Below are 8,969 nucleotides of genomic sequence, written 5' to 3' on the forward strand. Positions count from 1 at the left end.
TCCATTACAAAGTAATGAGGAGAATATGCTAGTGTCATAATCCTTTTGTCATGATTTAATTAGTCTAACCAAGACCTCTATTCAATGCCAAGTACAGTCATAAAGGAGAAAAGTCTTGATAGATGTCTATTCACTTCATGATAATGATCTAGTCAATTAGAAAAGCTTCAAATGAAAATTCAAGTAGAAAGTGAAGAATGGTGTTTGAGGACAAGGGTTTTGCAAGCGGAGACATGCTTTTGACAATCTAAAGACATAGTAAAAAAGTTATAGGGATGGAGATGAAAAGTCACAAAGAAATATGAGTGAATGAGAATAATGATAATGTCATGGAAGTCCAACATAACAATGACAATGCAAGGATTAAGTGATAGCCTTAATGTCATGATGGAAGACAAGATTGTAATAGTTAAGAGGATGAGGTTTCATAAGCTTATTGAATAAATTTTTTATGGCGGAACCTCCAATGAAAAATCAACCCACAGGTCAATGTGCATCTATCTTTATTGTGGAGTAACAGTGACCATGAGAACTTCAAAAAGACAGTCCCCAGTTTTATTAAACGAGTTGAAATGACAAGTGTAGGCCAAGGTATAAGAATGAGGTTGAGGTGTCTATGAAGGAAAATCCTTTTGAATATTTCTCCTGAGCAAGTGTATGAGAAATGATAATAGCTTAAATGCATTAAAAATTTATATATCCCTATACCTAGATTCAGAGTTATACATAGATTAAATGAGATATAGAAGAATAAATAGTGAGCAACAAAAAAGAAGATAGAGTTCTCTGAGGAAAGATGGTTCACATGACTATAACAATAAATGTCAAAATCCAATGGTTTAATTTTTTATAGAAGATGTGAATGATGGTCCACATGATGGTATATTAGGGAAGGTGCCAACCAAAGTTGTAAATACAAGAGCACAATCTTGGTTAAAGGAGGTAGTCTCAACATAGTATATCCATATAAATCTATGTTAATCTTTAGAGAGCCTATATCAATATTGGGTCATGAACCAAACTTAGAAAAAGAATATTTTTCTTGTTGATACTACACCATCTTGTCATACTATTATCAAATCCTTGGTAGGCAAAGACATTCAATTTTTTTTTTTTTGAAGAATATTTACTATGCATTTTGGATTGTAGGTTCACATCACAAGGTTGATTAAAGAACACGTATTTTTGCATCCAAAGAATAAATTGTATGTTTTTTATTTGAAGGAAAGTTTTTAGAAGCCCACTTGTTAGAGACAATTGCTTCACTTATATAACTTATAGAATGCATATACTTGAATTTGATTCTCATAAGAAAATTCTTTCTCTTTTAGTCTTATAGATATTTACTCAAAGCTGATGGTCATGATAAACACATTTTTAACACTATTTACACTTCTCAAGAATTCTTGGGTTTGAATGGGCATTGCACATTGTTTGATAGAAAATTTGTTAGTGAGACTATATAAATTTTGACTACTTAGAAACTCTTCCATAGAAACAATGTAATGTTGTAAAAGAATGCTATATAAATGTTACATTTAACCCCTAATATTAATCCACTTATGTTGAAAAGGTACAGGGTAATAGAGGAAAAATATTGAAATCAAAGAAAGAAAATTTGTTATATCTACAATGTTGAAATGTTGTTGAGAGGAAACTTATTAAAAGTGCAAGAATATTTTGTAAGAACCTCTACTACAAAATTGTTGGCTTATGAATCATTGTTTAATAACAGATTATCTAAAAATATTGCTAGTGAGGAGAATAGGCAAAGAACAAAAGATCAAAGAAAAAAAAACCTTTCTAGAAATATTGTATGTTCATATATGTTTCGAAATTATAAAAAGTTTGTTTGACTAAAACTAGAGTTGTTGCTCTTGATTAAATTCAATAAGACAAAACACAAAATCCTCTACTATGGTGGCTGCAAGTTGTTGCTACAACAAACAATTTTTCCTTTGCTTTATTTTTGTGATTCACAACACATACAAAATTGCTCCCTGATCAACAAACATGACCAACAAAGAGAGCCAAAAATTAAAAAAATATTAATTACAATTAGATTTGCATTTAGAATTGCAGTGTAGGAAACCTAGTGTAGAAGATTGGTAATTGATTTTCAATCAAAATTGTCATGTCTACTTCAATGCTTCATTCATAACAAAAAGTATACAAAAAGAAATTTGAGATATAGTTGGCATTACCTTCAAAAAAAGCATTTGATTAGGCAATCTCATTTCATGTGCTGCAATTTGTACAAAATAATTAATTTAGAGGCAACAAATTGTCCTATAATTATTGCAATTGAAGAAGAAAAAGCATTTTGTCAAACAGTTCACATGCCTTGTCTATGCTTCCAAAATTTGGAAGCATGTCTACTAGGGCGGTTGCAAATTCTTAAAAGCCATTTACAGAATGATGACAACACCAAAGATTATAATCTAAATGTTATTCTTATAATATTGAACTAGAATAAGAAAAAGTGCTTAGAGACCATTTACCAACCTTCGGAAGAACTACTCATCCAAGATTGCTAAAATCACTATTTTGCGACTACTTCCACACCAATAATCCATGGCTACTGATATAGGAGCTTGAAACAAAGGAATTTGGTTTGAAATGACAAACTGCACTACTCTATTCTCATTATGTTCTATCTATTTTTGTTTCTTAGATTACTTGACCTTATAGGTCTGAATAAAATGAATTGTTGATGCATTTGTAGGAGGGAAGGAAAAATGTAGTTGAGCAAGCATGTATGTGAAATGTGGAAGCATAGACAAGACATGTGAATTGTTTTTAGAATGCCACCTACTACATCATGCAATAGTGAAAATTTATTTTCTTCAATTTTTTAATTGGGAAAGCAAAACCCTTGGAAAAAATACAAGGGGCCAATCAGAAAAATGAAAAAAATAAGAGAAAATTCACATTAATGAAAAAATCACCGAAGACCTTAGGTTAAAAACTGTGAAACAGTTTATGAAGCAACAATTAATTATAAATAGATGAATTGAAAACATTAATACTGGCCTTAAGACATGGACTAGAAATTATATTGTTTTATCTATTAATTATTGCACTTAAAAATAAGAGACGTAAAGCATCATGTTCCTACAATTAGTGTGGTTAGTTTAGAGTAGGTAAAAGTAGAGATGAAGATAGAGGAGAGAGGAAGAGGGAGATAAATAGGTAAAGATATAGAAATAGGTACAAGGAGAGATAAAAATAGAAAGATAGAGATAATGAGATTGATTGATAGAGAGTAAAAGGTAGAGAGAGATATAGAGAAAGAGATAAAGAGATCAATAAGTAGAGAGAGAGAGAGAGAGAGAGAGAGAGAGAGAGAGAGAGAGAGAGAGAGAGAGTTATGATACACGAATAGAGAGATATAGATAACTAGGAAGCCCATTTTGTAAACAATTTTTATACAAACTATATAATTTTTAATAAGTAGAATTTATAATTTATATTATGTGAAAGGTGGTTAGATATGATGAGTTGTGTAAGATGTGTGAGAAGATATATTTATGTTTAACTTTATTCAAAAAACAACTATATTTTTTTTTAAAAACGTTTTATGGATATGGATATATGTACTTAGTTCTAGAATCAATGATGGATAGATGGTGCAGGTGTTGATTGGAATATTTTTTCATTTTTGAAAGATTAGTTATTTTAGTTTGATGAATGTTTCAAACTTTAACTTGATAAAGAGAATGATGTAGACGGATCTCGAGCTCCATGAGCTTGATCTCAATTATCATGAGCTTCATCTAATGGCCAAAATTGATCTATGATGTGTGGCCCAAATGGTGTTAAGACCATTGATTTATGTGTATTTTAACATACTTATTTTCTAGTGGCTTTCATAAAGTTGTGAAATGGATATTTGAATATTTGATCTTCTTTCAATTGGAGGATACTTGTTCTTTGAATATTTACGAATTGAAGCTAATCTTGGAGCACTTTTGGTCAATATTACCTCACAATTTTTTTATTTTTATTTTTTTAAAACAAAAGTGGCAAGCCACTGGTATATATATTAATAAAAAAGCTGATTCAAGAGCTCAATAGGGAAAGAACCAGGAAGAAAACCCTATATCCTTGCTTAGATACAATGAAAAAGAGGAAAGGAGGCAATGAGAAGAAGCCACCTGATTCAGAGAGATAGATAGGGACTGTGAATAGAATGTGTCTCTTAGGGGCCAAAATTAGAATAACCGGTCAAGACAAGACCAGAGGAAACCATAAATAACCGAACCCCTTAACCGGTTATTGTGGCAGTTGGGAAGCATGACTCTGAATGTCGGAACACTGAAGAGCTGCGACAACCAGTTTCCGATTATGTTGTATCGGTGCTTTGATATCACTATGATGTCCTCATGATCAGTTCATAAAAAGAAAAGCCTCCAATACCAGTGCTAGTCGAGAAGCAAAAAAGATGATTACCTCATAAATATTAAAAATATAACATAATAGTAAATATAAATATATAGTGTTATAATATAAATACTATTTTTAAAATATATTAATAATTTATATTATGTTAATTTAAAATATCACATATAATAATTATAAAGTATATGAAAAATAATTAGATACCATGAACTAAAAGCCCTAAACAACATTCTATTAAAATTTAAAATTAAATATAATTCATTTTTGTTTCACCTTAAGTTTTATCAGATATGTTAATATATCTAACCTAAATAAAAGAAAAATAGTAAATAATTAAATTAATTGTTAGGACACTTCAATGTAATCTTTCTTATAATCATATTTAACAAACCTAACCTTAAACAACATTCTATTAAAATTTAAAATTAACTACAATTCATCTTATTTATTTTTGTTTCACCTTAATTTTTATCAGCCCAAATAAAAGAAAAATAATAAATAATCAAATTAATTGTTAAGAAATTTCAATGTAATCTTTTTATAATCACATGTAACCAGCCTTATAATTTTTTCTACCAACATAATCTTTATCATGGCCAAGAAATAATAATAATAATAATAGCATATTCATTTTCACTTAATTAAAGCCCCCTTCTCAATTTCTTTTCACTTCACTCAAAAATAATGTGATAAAAAAACCCACTCCTCTAAGTTATGTCCCCTCCAAATGTATTAAAAATTCAGGCTAAGGAATCAAAGGTATCTTACCTCTCAAACTCCAAAAATTGAAAAAAAAATTGAAAGAGGTGGGCACAAGAAATCTACAATAAAATATCTCTGAAATAGATTTAATAACAGGGACGCGTCTATTTTGGCGGTAGTACAGATTGACTAACATGTGTGTTAGTCACATGTTTTACAACGTCGATTTTGCAATAAACAACACAGATTGACTAACACGTTGCTATCACATTGTACGAAATGTCTGTTTTGGAGCCAGAATAGCCGCGGCCTAATAACAGTATCGGAATCCATTTAGGCTAGGATTATGTTGTACCTTATTGAGACCTATTGCATATTTTAATATATAATATTGTATGCATTAATTCTAGAATTAAGATGAGCAGGCAACGAGATGTACATCATGTAGTTTTTTTTATCCTCTGCAAATCTATACATTGTGTCCTTATGTCACGGTATGTGATGTTCCTTTATGTAATTTCATGTTTTTTTTTAAACAATATTAATGTCTTATTGAATTAAATGCATAAAATTGTAATTTTTTTTGGGAAAATATTGAAAAAAAATTCTAACTGTAACCAATAGTAGTATAGACTAGCAATTGCACCTTGGTGTGCAATGGGTACGCCAAAAAGGTGTGGAAGATCAATTAGGAAAATATTTTGTCTATTAGTTGCATACATTTGTGCAACAAATGAGTTGAATTGGTAGGCCATTTAGAAAAATGATGGTGTTTGTGCCACAAAGGTAACAACAACCTTTAACATGATTAGTGAAGCCCTTTTCTTTGTGGCACCATGCTTGATGTGTTGGTGATGTCATATTGTGTGTCATTGTGCTTATCATGACACCTTGTGTACATATTGGTGCGTAATGCACAGTGTGAATGTCACTTACAATGAAAAAAGTTGTTCATCCAATTTTGGTTCAATTAATATCTTGTGAGAAAGTTTGGGGCATTATATTATAAAACTATTTTAAATGATTTTAAGTGTATAAAAAATAGTGATGGATGGAACTGTTGAAGTATATTAAGGTCTCACTTTGCCCCATTCATGTCATGATATTTTGGCTTGAGTCCATAAAGTTCAGAAGTCTATTAGTGTTTTTCTTTTTCCAATGAAACTTCCACTTAGCAATTAAACCATCTATGAGCAAGCATTAGTCGAGAAGTGATAGCTTTCAATAAACCATGCATTCACTTACAAGGATTGAAACACATATGAAACAAAACATCTAAATTAAGAAGATAATAAGACTCCATTACCCACAAGCTCATGCTATTTTTTATTTTATTTTATTTTTATTTTGTGTGTGTGTGTGTGTGTGTGTGTGTGTGTGTGTGTGTGTGTGTGTGTGTGTGTGTGTGTGAGAGAGAGAGAGAGAGAGAGAGAGAGAGAGAGAGCGGGGGGGGGATATAAATAGAGAGGAAGATAGAGATAGAATATGTGGAGATGGAGATGTAAAAGGAGATAGAGAAATAAAGAGAGAGGATAAAGGGATATATAGAGATGAACGAGATAAATATATAGAGAGGGAGAGACAGGGAGAGAATGAGATATATAAATATAGATATAGAGATACAAAGTGATATAGGGAAAGAAAGAGGTAGAGAGAAGGAGATATATATGGGTAGTGAGAGATGGAGAGATAAAGAGATAAAGGTATAGGAGGGAGACGGGAGAGTATGGGGGCTTCACTATCTAGGAAATATTATATCACGTGCATTCATATTGGGGGGTTTAATATCCCCAAAAAGAGGGTGCAATATATTGCCTCTCGGTAAACATAGAATTTCATCTATGAAAAATACAATATTTGGTGAAAATAGGGGGGCTTTTAATTCAGGCTATGTATTGGGAGGGGGTGACAAAAAAGGATTTTAGGGCAATATTTCTTGAAAATAGGGGGATTCTTTAGTATTCCATGAACGCACATGCTATAACCTAGGTTAACTAATTGAAGCCCCCGTGGGAGAGAGATGGATCAATAGAGAGAGGAGGGCATGTTTAGAGATAGAGAAATAGATGAAGAATGAGATAGAAATGAAGAGAGAGGGAGAGAGGAAAGGAAATGAAATAAGATGTAGAGAGGCATTGGGAGAGATAAAGATAGAGGGAGATATAGAGAGATATAGAGGAAGAAGGAGGGAGATAGAGCTATGTAGATGAGGATGAAGGAGGAAAGATGGAGAGATAGTAATATAAAGAGATATAAGGATATACATAGAGTGAGAGGTGGGAAAAGAGAGAAACGTAGAGATAGATAGAGAGAAGTAGAGATAGATAAATAGACATGGAAAGAGGGGAAAATAAATCAAGGGAGATAGAGAAAGAGAAGTAGAGATAGATAAAGAGAGAGAGAGAGAGAGAGAGAGAGAGATATAAATGGCGAGGTAGACTAAGAGACAGAGAGAGAGATGGAGATATAAAGAGATATGAAAGGATATAGAGAGGAGAATAGAAAAAGATATACAATGAGATATATATAAAAATATACAAATATAAAGAAGTAGAGATAAAAAAATAGAGATGGAGAGAAAGAGAGATACAATGAGGTCTAGATAAAAGGACATAGAAATATAGAGATGGAGAGAAATAGAGGGAGATAGAGAGAGGGTGAGAGAAAGAGGAAGATATAGAGATACATGAAAATGTAAAGATATATATGGGAAGAGAAAGGGAGAGGGGTAGAAATTGGAATATAGATAAGGGATACAGAGAGAGCGAGGGAGTGAGAGATGCAGAAAGATAGAGAATGGGAGAATAAAGAGAGGGATAGAGAGAAAGTGGGAGAGATACATAGAGGATGAAGATAAAGAGTATGGGGAAGAGGGAAATATGATCCAATATATAGAGAGAGGGAGATATAAGTAGAGGAATATATGGATGGAAAGAGATAAAGAGGAATGGGAGGGAGAGGGAGAGATAATAGATAGAGGGAGATATAGAGAGAGAGAGGGGTTGAGAGAGAAGGAAAGATGGAGTGAATACGAGAGAGACAATGAGATAGTGGTAGAGATATGGATAGAAAGAGATAGATAGAGGAAGAAGAGGGAGATACAAATGTAAATTAGGAGAGATGGAGTGAATAAGAGAGAGGTACAAAGAGATGAAGAGAGGTGTAATGGGGAGTGAGAGAGTGAGAGAGATAAAACGATATAAAAATATACCATATATTATATTTAATATTTTTTAGTGTAGAATATAATATATAATAATATATAACTACAATATCAATTTAAAGATGGATTTAGTAATTTATATTATATAAAATACAATATGCAATAATGATAGAATTTATATTATATCAAATATTATACATATTTATAAATATAATTCTATTATATATGTAATTAATTTCTAGTACATATAATTTGTTAACTATTAATTATCTGTTCCTCACAAGATTGGAAATTTGCACCACTTTCTTTACTGCATAGGTGATAACCTCAAATCTTATTCAAGCTTAGGAGCTTAGTGAAAGTTTTACTTTAATGGTTATTCGCGTCATAATTACATACATAAGGATAGGTTATAAAGAAAGATATAATAAAGCAACCTTTTTCAATATGGTTTGATTTTCATAAATGAGGAATGGTATGTTATATTATTTTGATAAAGTTTACATGTTCACTAAATAGATACTTTGTAATACTTTGGTTTAATTTAAGATATTTTTTAAGAGGTTAGATTTAATCTCATAGAACTGTTATATTTCATATATTTATAAAAAATTTATTGTTTACATTTTCTATAATTAAATATTATATTTAGTCTTATGGAATTGTTGTATTTGACATATTTATAAAATCATTATAGATAGAA

This window comes from Cryptomeria japonica, chromosome 3, assembly GCF_030272615.1.
Source record: "Cryptomeria japonica chromosome 3, Sugi_1.0, whole genome shotgun sequence".
Taxonomy (NCBI): Eukaryota; Viridiplantae; Streptophyta; class Pinopsida; order Cupressales; family Cupressaceae; genus Cryptomeria; species Cryptomeria japonica.